Here is a 15,789-nt window from a genome sequence, read left to right as displayed (position 1 = left end):
GTGCAAAACTTATCTTCTGAACCTCTAGTAAACTGGAAAAGATGTGGCAAAATCTCTTCGTTAATTGGAAAATGCCATTTCCCATCAGAAAAGTCACTTCTAGTAGTTTTAGAGATGGTACAAGCGCTCACAAACTTAAAAGGAGAGAATGAAGTCCATTGATGAATTTTGCTTCTCAGGAATAGCTGGTGAAAAATTTTACAGTCTTTAATGGAAAATAAAGACATTGGTTTGAAATTTCATCACAAATCTAACTAAGGCACAGACCTGTTGTCAAGTTGAAACCTCTAAGAAAATCAATTGAAGGAACAGATACTTGAATTTCATGATGAAAAAACATGCTGCATGAAAAATCAAAAACTTTCTTAAGATTACTTTAAATTCAAACTAAAGCAAAATACATTCATTTATTTTTGCTTTGACATTTCTTCCTAAAGCAACAACTGTCATATTTCTTTAAGACATGTTTCTTTTTGTAGCCTTTTCACTATTCTATCTAATTTGATTGAATTTCAGAACAGCGAAGGAGAATTTAATATTTATTCTTATAATTACTCCAACAACTTAAAAATAGTTTTGTTTTTTAAAAATTGAAATTATGGGCAACTCAAAGGTAATTCTAATTCTTAGTTTTGAGCTAGAAGTGATAAAACTACGCCCTAAAACACAATGCAGAAACAATCAGTCTGGAATCAAAAGATGTGGGTCAGAATACAGATGAGATCAGTTTACCAATGTATTGACCTCACCAGATTTATCCACGAGTAAAGCAGCAATAATAAATAAGGATTCACTCTTTCTTAGAGTAAACCTGTTACTAGTAATGACACGCTTAGCTTGGAGTCTGGATTTCTCACTATCATGTGGTGTAAGTATACAGCAGTTACAGCTGCAAAGATTCCTGAGAGAACCAAGCAGTTTGGTTGGGAAATAAAATCAGTTCAGCCAGAACCTATGAAGAAAGAAAAGTCAAAAAGGTGACAGTAGGAAACCTCCTAACACGTACCTAATTTATTAGCAACAAAAGGTCAAGACGATTCCTCAGCCACCTCATTAAGATGTTAGGCTCATCTAAATATACAGGAGCTATCAGTCACCAGCAGCATTTGACAGCAAATCAGCATAGCTTCATTGATTTATAGTGTAAACATAGTTAAGCATTCCTAGTGGTGGTCTTCACTCACCTTCAGGCGCATCCACAAATGGCATGCAGACAAGAGCAGCCAGCCATGGAGAGGTCCTAGAGAATGAGCAGGGAAACACATCAGAGAGTACAAATTTGATCCAACCTGCAGGTTTCTTACATGCAGTGAGAAGCTGAAAACCTATTTATTCAGAAAATACTAGAAAAGAACATAGAATCATAGAATGGAAGGAACCTTAAAGTCCTCCCAGTTCCAACCCGCTGCCATAGGCTATTTGCCCCCCACCAGGTCAGGCTGCCAAGGGCTCCAACCAACCTGGCCTTGACAGCATCCAAGGATGGGGCATCACAGCTCTCTGGGCAGCTGTGCCAGGGCCTTCCTGCCCTCTGAGGAAAAAAATTATCCTGATATCTAATCTAAATATCTCCTTTTTTTAGTTTAAAGCTATATCCCCTTGTCCTGTCACTATCAGCCCACAGTGAGGTCTCTGAAGAACCTTCTTTTCTCCAGGCTGAATGAACCCAGCTCCCTTAACCTTTCTTCATAGGAGAGGTGCTCAGGCATTATTTTTGTCTGGTCACTGGTTCTACCAGTCTAAACCTTCTTTGCCATGAAGCAAACTATAAACCCTTTTTTTTTTCTGCCTTCCATCACTGTTCATGTATCCAGCTGGCAATCACCACATTGCTTTCCAAACTGTAACCTGAGCAACAGATAAACCAGCTTATTCCGCAAAACATCCAGACCTTACTTATGGTAAGTCGAAGCCCTTCTGAGTGATGACATCTTCTCCTTCAAATGCAACACCTTAAAAAACACTTAAAAATGGTTTAATAATTGCTATGCTCAGTGGACAATTCTGTCACAGCTTTGTTCTGTAACCATAGGCAAGTTATACAAACAGAGATCTTGAATGACATGTGACTGTCTTCCCTTGCTTTCCTCTTTTAGGCACCTAAATATGAGTTAGAAACTTATGTATACTTTTGGTACTATTTCTTTCTTTCTGTAGCACTGAGTTTCAAAGATAGACTACTCTTGAAGGATACTGTGATGATAAATTGATGGATACTTTTAATACAGCAATAGAAAAAGTCAAAGAATTTTGATAATAATATCAAAGTTCAATTAATCTTTGCTGTGCTACAGTGCTGATGATGGATGAATAAATCATACAGCCCATAATTAAAATGTAAAGAAAAATCCCAGATCTACATAGATGCATCACAGGTTATAGATCACAAGAACAGCAAACACTCTCTAGATCTTTCATCCGCTCCTGACTTATGTTTCAAGGTGTAGAAAAATTAGCAGGCTGTTGCTGGTAAAGAAGGTCTGATAAAACTGACTCCAGGGGAAAAGAAGACAATAACTGATTTTCTGTTGAGAGAAGGCATCAGGCCCATCTTGAAAGTTGGGAAGATGGGACGTCTGCTCTGTGTTTGTTTGGTATGCAGAGAGAAAAACACATGATAGAATCTTGATACTAAGAACAGCAGTGTGAAGTATAGTAAGCATTTTGAAGTTTAGGTGGAACTCAAATTCCCAGTAGACACTGCAGTAATGGTTGTATTTTGTTTTGAATGTTACTTTGCTCCTTCTGCTACCCAACATGGTTCATATGTTCACGCTTTTCATTTCAGCAGCCAGCAATAAAACCTTAGCACCGTAGGTATGGCCAGGCAGAAGAGAATGCTTAAGACAGCTGCAACCCCCCAAGATGCCTGCAACCCTGCTGCTCCTCCTTAGTACCTGCTGCGATTTCACAGGGAACATACAAATTCTGGGTGGTTTCTTGTTGCCAAGAGAACTTAATGTCAGCTATTTGTGTTTTGCACATTGGATTCTCCCTAAGTATTTATAGATCCAACAGAAGAACAACTGTTTTACTTCAAAAACATGCTTCAGACAAGACAAGACAATTCTAAGCAAGAGTCACAAAGTTGTTATCTTACATTTGCATTTGTTTATATATTTGTTTTAAAACAAATCCTACAACTGCAGTCCCTACAGTAAAATAACTGATTAACAAGTCTGGCAAACTAACAAGTCTTCACAGCAATGAGAGAAAGAACTGGAGCTGCTAACAGAATAGGATGACTTCCAGTGTAGCCTTTCCACTAGAACAAGGCAGCTCCTAGTATCGTGAACTTAAAGCTCCTTGGCAAGCATTAAGTTGACAATCATAGAATCGCTTACATTGGAAAGAACCCATAGAGGCCATCTAGTCCAACTCCCCTGCAATGAACAGTGACATCTATAACTCCATCAGGTGCTTAGAGCCCCATTCAGCCTGACATTGATTGTATCCAGGGATGAGGCATCCACCACATCTCTGGGCAACCTCTGCCAGTGCCTCACTACACTTACCGTAAAAAACCTCTTCCTTATATTCAATCTAACTCTCTCTTCTGTTAGTTTGAAACCATTTCCCCTTGTCCTGTCACAAATGACCCTGCTAAAGATTCTGTCCTTCCTTATGGCTCCCCTTCAGATACTGAAAGGCCTTTCTCAGGTTTCCCCGCAGCCTTTTGTTCTAAAGGCTGAAAAAGATGCACATTTTGCTTAAGCTGTTTAAAATAAGATGCAGGAAACAACTAAGCAAACCACCCAAGAGTTACAGCCTCTGAAAATTTTCCAAATTGAATTTCCTTCTAGTCTGGCAGAAGCATTTTTGCACAGATAGTGACTCCCACAACCATTTTTCCATTGCTCCCAGCTCCTTCCTGCCATTAGATGTTCCACACAGAGGGCACAGCTCTGCTGCAGAAGCCAAGTATGAGCTTCTCAGTCAGCATGAAATTGTAACATGGTGCTTTCTAAAGGAAATTAAGGAAATGCATCAAGTATATGCAAAATAAATAAGGCTTGTAACTCTGAATCAGAACACTGAAAAGATAGAAGGTTCTAGAACTAGTGTTGCTTTGGCAAATCTTCATTCAGCCTCAATGTAAGAATGTATCAAGATAATATTTTCACGGGATAGTATTCATTTCGCCTCATGTTAAATGCCTAAAAGAGATGTAAAATCGAAGCATATGGACAGCAAGAGACTTACACCGCCATGGGCAATTCATCCCATGCCAAAATAAAGGCAATGCATTGGCACAGGCTGCCTAGGGAGGTGGTGGAGCCAGCCGTCTTTGGAGCTGTTCAAGATCCATGGAGATGTAATGCTGAAGGTCATGGTTAGTGGGCATGGTAGGGATGGGTTAGTGGTTGGGCTAAATGATCTCAGTGATCTTTTCCAACTTTAGTGATTCTTCTTCTCTCTAAATATCTAAGGCTTTTCTAAGAGTAAACAGGAGTATTGAATTTTACTAAAATACATATCCTTGTCTTTGAAGAAGTGAAATAGTGTGAATCTAATCCCAGATAGTTAGGATAAAAATAACAGGTCTGGTAATTTCAGCTTCATTCAGCCTTACAAGACTAAACTTGTCCTTCTCAGTAGATCATAGTGTCTTCTAAAGCCAAGGGATATCCCAAGTTCAAGTGTTCCTATTCATTCTCTAGCATTTGGAATATCTACACGATTCCAGTCAGCTCAGGAAAGCAGCAAGAAGACTTTTTGGATGCTTGTAGGAGGGTTATAAGCTTCCACTTCTGCATTTCAGCAGGCAGCTGAAGTTGGAAAGTTCAGGCTGGTTAGGGAGAATCTTTGTAAATGCTGCTGCTTGTAGGATTAAATAAAACAGATGGAATAGCTTTCTTTTGGGAATACCATGCCAGTTCAGTGCATAACCCAAAACATAGCAGGATTTAGACATACTATAAGCTATGTCCGGTCATTACTGGTTGTGCACTCCCTATTAGTTACCTGAGGGAGTCTGATCTTTTTCCACCTCTCTGTTCTTAAGTTCTTCTTTCTGGATTTCTCACAGAAATATGACATGTGGAAATGCTTTGTTGAAAGATTGTTTAGAATTGCATTGCGATCTCCTCCTACTGTTGAAAGAGTTACACCTTCAGCTTTGCAGGAATGTACAGGAAAAGTTAATGCAAATGTCTGTGCATCTCAATAAGAAATTCATCCCAAAGCTCCAGTTCCACACACCTGCAAACTTTACCAAATGATTTCTGAATGTGATTTATTTTGAAACTTTGATCCTAGCATATTGTACTGAAATAGCTAATGAATGAAGAAGTGTAGACTCTGGAGAGCTTGCAGTGTCTTTACCAGCCAGCTGGTGAAGGCTGGAAAATAAAGTGTATTGAGCCTGAGCTCTACAGAGTAAGTTAAAGTACTCTGCTATTTTTCTAATGACCTCTGAACATCCTAAATCCCTTTTCAGGAGTTTGTGTATCAGGTAGTGCTCTTTACAGCTACACTAAGAATTCCTTCTCAGGGATAAATAAAATCGAGCAGACAAAGGAAGCATTTCAAATGCTGCCTTTTTTGTGTGTGTGCATGCAGAGTGAACTGAAGAGACTGGATCAAACCTTTACTATGTCTGAGAATTTAAAGATGTTAACATGCCATCCTTACTACAATCCTCTCTTCTTCACATACCGAGTAAGGAATAGAAAGACTGTTTTGTGTCTTCTTCTTTCTTCCGTGTGAAAGTAAAGCATATGTTCTTCTGTTTAAAAATGTGGATTTCATAAGTAATATATCTGCATTTCTGCCAGTTTTGAAAAAGGGTTTACCATTTCTTTACTTTTTTTTTTTTTTTTCTTTTCATGTTTCTTCTTCCTTTCTGCTCTGAAAGCAATAATGAAATACTTATTTTATTGGAAAGAAGATCCTTAATATGCGTCTGTCAGTGCATAAACAAATCCCGCTGTTTCGTAACCATTACATGGAAACTAAATATAGTCTTTCTTTTGTAACCATGTTAAGTGCAAAACCCCACATCATGTGGGGTCCTGGCTATTAGGAAGTAGAGTAGAAATCCCAAGCTTTTATTTTTTACCCTCAGATATACCACATACTCACTTCATGCTAGAAAGCCATTGAGGGGATGCTATCAGATGTTCCTGACTACATGTCAAAGGGAATAAAAGTATTTTACTATAGCAGGTAGTGGGAAGAAGACAGGGCCTGTAAGGCTTCAGTCAGTATAACAGGGTCTTTGATTCAGGGTTGGGTTGGTGGTTTTTTGTTGTTTTTTTTTCAGTAAACAGAGATACCATGCTCAGCTGTTTCAATATGTGATTTTGAAATAGCAGTATGTGCCTCACTGCTATGAACCTTCATTTACCTGGAACACTGATTGCTTTGAGGGGAAAATTTAACGAAGAAAAATTGTATTCCTAGCATATGAAACACTAAGGGACCAATGTACTGACAGGGAGCTCCAGTTCTCTTTGGCTTTGGCAGTGTGACATATAAAGAGCTGAGGCTGAAAAGAGCTGAGAAATATTCTTAAGGGGAAATGTTTTTCACAGACCTCTGTCTGTCTTGGCACAGAAACAATGTGTTCTAATTACTGAAAGTATGTTTGAACAGTCACACTTTAATATTAGGATTGAAAGAGGCTAAAGAAACGCTGGTGGAAATTGTGCCGGCTTTCTCCCAGGCACTGCAGAACACAAGTATGCCATTTCATTTCCAGATTTAATTCATGACATTGCTTTGGGGTTTTTTGTTTTTTTTGTTTTTTAATAGAATCTGAGGGAGAAAAAAAAATAACATCTGCTCAGCTCTGATAGTCAAAAATATCCCATACAACAAACACTGCAGGAGAATGTATCCATCTCTCTGATGGATGGATTCATCCATTTTTCATGCATCTTGATGCATTTTTCTCTCCTCTATTTTCCCTGTGTTGTCATTTTGTTGTGTGATTTTTCTTCCCTCAAACTAATCTTAAATTTCAATCTTAGAAATCATATAAGAAGCTAATGGTGCTTGACAGATTGCTGAGAATTCCCACTGGGCACAAGCAAAGCATCAGTCTCCTTTAACAATTAGTTGGGAAATACTGGTGGTAGGTGAATGGCTGGACTAGATGATCTTGCAGGTCTTTTCCAACCTTGGTGATTCTGTGATTCTATACAGATCAGAAGTGTGCCAGAAGTATCTTTTTCAAACCTTTTTGGGGCTTCTTAAAGTATTCCACCTATGCTATGCTTTTTATTGAGTTGAAAATTGGTAAGCTTAACAAATAAGCCTATAAAAGTGTAAAGCAGGGGATGTACGAAGCTGTGTGTACACACCACACTGAAGCTTCTTATTGGTTTGCCTGTCAGAAGACTTTACACCTGAACTTCCCACTGGAAAGGTGACATTGAGAATCAGTGAATGAACTCCGAAATTTTTCTGTGCAGCTCAATTACAGGAACACCTGTGCTAAATCATTCTGTGCTGATTTATTGCGATCATTCATAAAGCTCAAGAGCCCTCAAAATGTCTCTTTCCTCATCTGCAGTGAGGTGGTGATGGCGGACAAATGGTTCAGTATGAAACAAGAAAAATTGCTCATTCGGATCATCCTAAAAGGGCTTTTATTTTATTTAATTTTCATGGCATCATTTGCCAAGAACACCTGGGCTACTCCACTTGTCTCTCATATATAATTTATTTTTTGTGTCAATTTTTAACACCCTTGAAAGAGGACAAGAGCTGCTACTGGCATAATTGTAGGTCATAGTTCCAAGTCAGCCTGAATAGGGATGGAGCTCTGACACCAGAATAAATCTTTCTACCCATTTTTCCCCTTTTCCCATTTCCTAAACAAACACCTCTGAATTTGCTCTGAGTCCCCACATATGAGGGCTGATGCCTTTTTTTTCAGCCAGCTGATCTACAAAGGCAGCAAACTGAGAATGTGACCTTTGCTTGGAGAATCACTTATGCAAGACAACACACCTGTACTGCATCCATCCCAGCACAAAGAGACTCTTATACCTCATGATGGAAAGAACATGGCCTCACACTTATGTCTGTAAAGTAGCGGTTTTCAACCACTTTTTTTTTTCCCACTTTCTAAAACCCTCAGAATTTTCCAAAGTAGCTGCCGACTGACAGTACTTCCTTTAACTGCATTTCCTAACTCCCTTGGAATTAGTCCATTGACATCTTGAAAATGAAAAAGTAAAAAAGGAAACCATCAGTTCATTGTTCTCCAAAATATTTTCCTTTCACTCTTGACTCTAGAAGGAATCCAAGTTTTTACATGGAACATCCCCAGAAAATAAATAAATACATAAATCAGCTTCCTCGTGAGCATGCCATGCTCCACAGAAAGGAGTTATCTTCCTTTTGGTTTACTGTATGCTATTTGAAGAGATAAGTCTGTATCTGCAATCACAGCTATCACCGCCTCATATAACAGGCTAAGTAGTGCAGAAGAAATATGTAACGCACACACAGTTCAAGTGAACATAAGATGTGCATCACAGCATTGAAGCTGGCCCAGGTTCTGTCTTTGTTTTAAAGAAAATTCATTATTTTGCAGTGGGTTTTCTGTTGAAGGCCTTCAAAATAAGGAAAGAACACTGTTACCACCTGATGGGCTGGTATATCTGGAGCATGAAATTAAGGGTTTGGGTTGTGTACACTTAGGAGATTATGGAAGTGCTTGAGGACACAGAGCACGCTTGAAGTATGTCAGAATACACTACAGGGCACAGAATACAACACACAACATGGTTGCAGCTATTTCACTGATATACACCAAGAAAGAATCACAGAATAATTTAAGTTGGAAGGAGTTTCTCTCCATCTTGTGTGAATCACTGCTCAAGATGGGTCAACTCCATTGATTATCCCAGGACTATATCCACTGAGGTTTTAACTGCACAGGTGAAGACTTAATACCCTCTCTGAACAACATGTTCTAGTGTTTCAACATCTTCACAGCAATATATATATATAATCATCCCGGTTTTGAACCAACTGCAAACAGAAAATCTCAATTTCCAGGTACAACTCAATTTTCTGGGGATACGACTTAACTCTTTATTAAGTAATGTTGGTGGCAGTATTGACACCTGGGCTATACCACTAGCAAACTGCCTCAAAATTGACTTTACGTTGCTGAGCAAAAGCCACTGTATCCAACTGCTTATCCATACAGCTGTCCACTTCTCTAAATCACACATTTACTTATTATAGAGTGTTAATGGGAGATGGTGCCAAAAGTCTTGCTAAAGTGAAACTAAAATCCACTGTTCTTCCCTTGTCCACCAAACTAGCACCTCATTGTAGTAAATAATAAGTTTTGTCAAGGAGGATTTTTCCTTTATAAATCCATGCTGACTATTCTTAATTACCTTGTCCTTTGTGGGTTTTAAAATGATTGCCAGAATTATTTGCTCCATAACTTTCCAACAGAGGTTGTTTAGACCCCATCTTTTCCCCAGGGCCATGCTGCATGGGATTTTTCCAAGCGGATCTATAGATGTTGAAGTCTGCTGCTCTAAAATCCATGGCTGTGATACTGCTCTTCACCCTGCTCCTTCCTGAATTGAACCCACTTGGTAGAGGCACTGCCAGCAGCCTGAGTCTTGTAGAGTTGTATGCTTCTCTTGAAATCCTGTCTGGGTCTAAGGTATTTAATAACAAAGGGACAGTTAGTCCAGCAGCACTTGGGGACTGCAACCACCATAGCTAGTATATATAGTATATATATATATATATATATATATATATATATGCAAACCAGAGAAATTTTGCTGGTTTCTGTGCACTGCTCAACAAACTGGTCTGCCTCTTGATTATCTTTGTGAGCTGGCTGTTATAGGGACCTGAGGTCAGGTGTTGTTTCAGAAAAATTTCAGAACAGAGTCCATGAACAAATCCATTTCCAGGCTGTGTTGGCTATCTGAACTATGATCCATGTGTGAGTGAAGGAGTTATATTATTTGACATTGGAGACGCACTGTTATTGATGAACAAAGGAGTGGTGAGCATTTTCTCAGTGAAAATGGCATAAACACTGTAACCATGCTGCAAGATAAAGTAGAGCCTGACGTCATGTCCTTTCCTTGCTCCAATCTAAGAATCCTCTAGTTGTAGCTTTTACTGGTTTATTCCCAAATCTGACACATTGTCAGAAATGCGGACATCTAGAAATGGAAATCCTGGTCCCAAAACTGTGCCAAAAATCCTGGTATGTTCTGTGGTTCACTGTTAGATTATAACACCATATTATAGGAATTAGCTTTGTTTTCTGTACTTCTGTTGTTCTGCTGCAGCCATCGCTGTCGAATCTCAAGTGCCTAACCTGAGTATGTATAAATTAATTATGAAACTGTTTTTTAAAGCAATGAACTGAAAGCAAAAGGCCCAAGAGTTTTTAAGAGCCAGACAGTGGAAACAGAATTTCTGTCTTGTGCCTTCAAGGCAACAAGAATTCAAAATTCCATTGAATGCACCAAAAATAAAATTCTTAGAGTAAAACATGTATTTGAATTGAGTCATCAGCATTTCAGAAATGGTAACCCATGTTAGCCATCAGTGATCAGACTACCGTCAATGAAAAATGACAGATGCATTTATTGGAAAATTCAGTCCATCCACATGGATACATGTGGAAAATCTGGGGGATGAATAACTATGTGGAGGTAACTGCCCCTCTTCTTTGAGTAATGCAAGAACCAGTGCAGGTAGCTCAGACTAGACATGTTTTTTTAAGAAAGCTGAATTCAAGTGCGATTAAATTTGAAAAAGTTTCAATATAATCCTATATGTTTTGTTTTCAGCAAGCCTTCAAACTAAGCAGGTCCAGTCAGTATTTCAGTGGGTAACCCCTGTGAGTCACATGGGTTGCAATAAACAGAATTATTATTAAAAACACTTCCTGAATCTCTACTGAATCACTGTGCTGAGATGTCAGATGCTAGGCACTCTAAGGTAAGTCATAAAAACTATCCAATGACCTTTCATGCACAATAAAATCATGTGTCCTTTTCACAAGAGAGGCAATGAAGTTTCACAAGAGGAGTTGTGAAGGTCTCAATGTTTTGGTTTTCTTCCAACTGAATAATTGCTTACTACGTGCTATGTTTTTCTGCACTGAAGAATACACTATGTGCATATCATTGCTGCACTTTGGTTACAGGTTGCTACACTTCAAGGTTAGGTTTCCTCAGTGCATATGTCCTACATATGTCCTGTAGTAAAATCTGTGATCCAAAAGAAAACAGAAAACAGTAGACTCAACAAGAATATTCTTTTTAATATTCTACTGGAGGAACAAGCAGCAAATGGTTCCCTTGGGAAACTATCTCCCAAATCCAATGATCTCTGAGGTATGTATCATTGAGCCTTGATTAATTACATTTCAGAGGATCTTTATTTCCTTCCCAGCTCCTCCAGAAGCAGAGCTGCTGTTGGATGGATTCCCATTGCAGGCCCCAGTGACATCTGCATCAATTAGTAGTGCTTTTGCAAGTATTAACTCTGGCATGAACTTTGAAATTTTAGAAATCTGTTGTGCCTACAGGGAAATAAAAGACCAACCTTCTCCAACAAAATGCCTGTTCATCCTCTCCATCAAAATCTCACACAGGAAGGGGAATATCTAGGAAATGAGAATAATCGGATTGTCAAGAAAAAGCTTTGTACTTGCCTCTTTTTCCTTGAGTCACTTAAAAGTAAGGAGTAGATTTTGCAAGGTTTGATCTAGGATTTATGACTAAAAGGAATTCTCCCAGAAATGTCACTCATGGTCGTTAATGTCTGCGTCCCTCATCTAAAATGATATAAAATTAATATAGATTTTAGCCATATCCAAAATGTGCTCATTCAATATTTAACCTTTCAAAGTGATTATAAGGTTAGATGGGATTGTTCTTTGGCTCTAGAAACCTGTAATACCGCCTCAGAAGTGAAAAAGAAAATCAGATGTTCTGATATATAAACCTCAGGCTGCCACTGAATAATATATCAAGGATCTCAGAATAAAAACCTCTTCATAATGTAATCATTGACTCAGAATTTCTCATTGTGGGTACCTGCCAAAAAGAGATAAGGACAAGGTGGAAGTTCAGGTAGACCTTTGTAGCCATTGATATTAAAGCCACATAAATGGATATAAAGCACAGATAGTGAGGTTCTTAGCTCAGCTCTGGGCTGGTGGCAATTTAACACAGAGTCTGGTGATGAGGAGAAAAAATATGGTATGGTATCACTGACCTGGGAATCAGAAAATATGGGCTTTATTCCCAGTACAGGATTCTTTGTCTGCTCTATCTCCTGCTTGGAGCATGAGTTTTATATTATTGGTTACATGATCATTCAACTTCAGTAGAGGAGCAAAGTAGGAAGATTATCTCCTATTCCTCTTCCCTACCAGAACCATTTTGTGTGCAGTTACCTCACTCCAAGGTTGTTACAGGAGTGTATGTAGCAGTGATCTGCCAGCCACTCAGTAGTTACAGGAAACAGAATTTCAGCTGCGTAAAAACAAATGCACAGCTGTGCCAAGGAGCAGTTTCAGACTCTGCAACTCAGTTATACTCAGCAATGCATAAAACATATTATGTTTTACTTAAAAAAGAGTCTGGTTTAAGCAGATCATTTAATGCACTTCATAGTATTTCCTCTTGGCTCTTAAAATTATTCAACATTGGTAGCTTTGCTGACACCCTTCCACTGTCCTTCATCACCATAATTCTGATGAAGGGTCAGAACATAAAAAATACACATATATATCAAGTTTGAGGCACAGTCTCACCAACAGAATCATCATTAAGACAGTGGTGAAATGAATCACGGTAAAAGAACAAGCAACTTAAGACATTTTCGCTGCAAAACTAAACAGGATTCATGTTTTCACTTTAAGTCACAGAGGTACGTGGGAGCAAAGCTTTTGGAAACTTCAACACTAAGAAGCCAGAGGTGGCAAGAGAATCACATGACCCACACAGCTTCATCAAAAGAAATAATTTCTTCTCAAATAGAAGTTTAGTGTTCTGCTCTTTGCAAATCATTGCTCTCTCTCTCTCTCTCTCTCTCTCTCTCTCTCTATATATATATATATATAAAAATATGTAGTTAAATTTACATTCTTATCTGTCTGAAGTTCATTTCTTTGAATGCAGGATATCATATTTAAAAAAGAAAAAAACTCATTCAATCCCAAAGTGAAATACTTCATTTCAGACTCAAACATTCAGCTTCTTTTGGAATGAAATTGGAACTCTGAAGCAGAACAGTTCATCTTGAATCAAAGTGATTTAGCAATCTTTGAATGGGTTTTCTACTTTTTATATCTGAATCTGCAAAAAATGAGACAACTGAGTAAAATATTTTAGTATTGACAAAGCTTCATTTCTTTTTTTTTTTTTTCCCTGGAAATTGGTTTAATTAGGGCTGCATGCAGCTATCAAGGACTATTTGCAGGCAGCTGAGAAAAATTGACTCCTATTGCTTCGCTGTATGTTTGGAATTTGTGGGTAATATGGATGAAGCAAAAAAAAATTATTTGAGAGCACTCAACAGGCACAGAGGCTCCTCAGTATCTTTGAACACTGGTAACTTGCTTCTCATGGGAAGTGTAATAGCAGCTCAACCACTTCCAAATGAAACCTTCTTTGCTTGGGGGCCACTCCATCCCATCAGATTGACAGGATCTCAGTTTAATCTTTCAAGAACAAGGCTAAAGAGGTATCTGCTCCTCAAAACCACCCTGTTCCTGCACTGAGATCTCCAACAACTCTGCTCCAGGGCTGTTCTGCTGTTCTCCACGTGGCTCCCACCAGCTCAGCAAGGCCTGATGAGAGCACTGCAAGGTCTGACTGCAAAACAGAAAGCAATAAATAATTTCTCAATGAGAGTGATCCCCAAGGATGGAAGGAGTTACAAGAGTAACTCTGAAAGTAGTCAGCAGCATCATCTTTTTTCCCCATACCAAGTAATAGTCTATTTTCTTGTGTATAGTAGCCTATTTTGTTTGTTTTCCTGCATGAAAAAATGAGTGTTTACAGTAGAATTAAATGGGAATAGCTGAACAGTTTGTGATAAAAGGCCAAACCCTCCCCAGTCCCTCAAGCCATGTCTCCATTTGTAACATTTCCAGTGCTGGAACTGTTCAGAGATGTCCTCTTCATTTGTACTTGAATAAATCTATCCAGAAGTGACATGAAAAGAGCAAATAATGCATGATGTAAAGCAAATGTTTTAGACAGCTACATATAGAAATACCTTTGTAGACCAGAGAGATTAATTCACGGATGGTAAATTGATGTATGCAAGCTGACAAGGGTAACTTCAATTATTATATGAAATAATTTTCTATTTCATGAGATACTTCTGCCCCTGAACTTTGCTTTGCATTATTATTTGTTAGAGTTCTACTGTGAGCTTCGGGGCTAAAGTACTTCCGAGACTGAAAAGTGCCATTTACAGCTGCTGATTTAAACAGAGAAGATAAAATTAGAATCCGAGATGACTTCACTTGTTCAGATGAAGTCACAAACAGGCCCTGGAGGCAGATACTCTGGAACAAAATTGACCAACAGAAAATATTACCGAGCCACTTTTCGATCATCGTTGCACTGCAGCCAGCACTGTGAGCACCGAGTGCGCAGATGGCAAAGTGGCGGTGTCAGCTGCGATCTCTGCCTCTGAGCTATGGGAAGCACTCATTTTCTCATTCCTTCTTTGACCCTGATGCAACTCTGCTGCTGTAAAGCTGACACAGGCCTGCAGGAGGGGAACCAAATCCCAGCAGAAAGCCTGGGGAGTTTGAGTCTCTAACTACAGAGGGGAAAGCGCTCACTGCATCTTAAGATCCAGGTCGAGACAGGGAATGATTTCCATTTTTCACTTGTAAGGAGACTAGCTCTTTGGGAAAAGGCAGATTGGACAAACTCATTGCAAGGCACAGCTGCAGCGAAGCGTCAGACGGTGCGTTCCCAAGGGCACAAGAAGCAGATATGTTCAGGAATCTCAGAGGAGAAAAGGCAGCTCGGTGCTGCTCAGAGCTGCTGTAAATGTGAATCACAGCCTCATACCTGTTATGAGGCTCTTCTGCTACTCATGTAAGTGGTGAGATGTCTTGTTGCTGTTTATGTTCATCCCCCTAGGAAAGAGGAGGAATACTTACCATTGACTTTGAAGTATCTTTGACCTCAGCATGGTCCAAGCACATTTCAAACTCCAGACTAGTCACACACTGTCAGTAATGCTCTTTTCTTTCATCCTGCAGGGAAAAAATAAGAGCATAGACTGCTCATCTTGAGCTTTGCAGACACAGCAGCACTGGCAATGCAGCTGTACAGCTCAGTTAGTGCAAGGACTTCATCAGATAACATACAAGCAGTAATGGGTCATAATCCTATTCGGCATAGAAATTGTGAATAATGGCAGCCAAATATTTATCAGTCCAAACAGAATTAGCCTAGAAACAGCAGTCTGTTATCTGCTTGCAACTACATCTACTCTTTGAACAGGTAACAGATTGCTGAATTAATGGTACCTTTTTATTTATTTATTTATTTAGGTCATTTTTTGCTAAGTCTTTCTTGTCGGCAAAGGATAAGGTTGGCTGTTGAAGATAAAACAAGTTTGCCACAGGTGCTGCTACATTTGTAGTGTGAGCTGACAACCAAGGCTCCCTAAAAAATTAAATGCACCTCAGCCCAATCAGAAGCACCAATTTTCATCTAACAAACCAACAAAACACCTGGCCAGAGACAGAGCAGATTTCAGAAAGAAACGTGGATGCCCATGAAATACCCTTTCACATCA

This window comes from Coturnix japonica, chromosome 1, assembly GCF_054131305.1.
Source record: "Coturnix japonica strain WE chromosome 1, WE-NBRP24, whole genome shotgun sequence".
Lineage (NCBI taxonomy): Eukaryota > Metazoa > Chordata > Aves > Galliformes > Phasianidae > Coturnix > Coturnix japonica.
The sequence above is the reverse complement of the archived record's forward strand: the minus strand, read 5'-3'. Positions refer to the sequence as shown.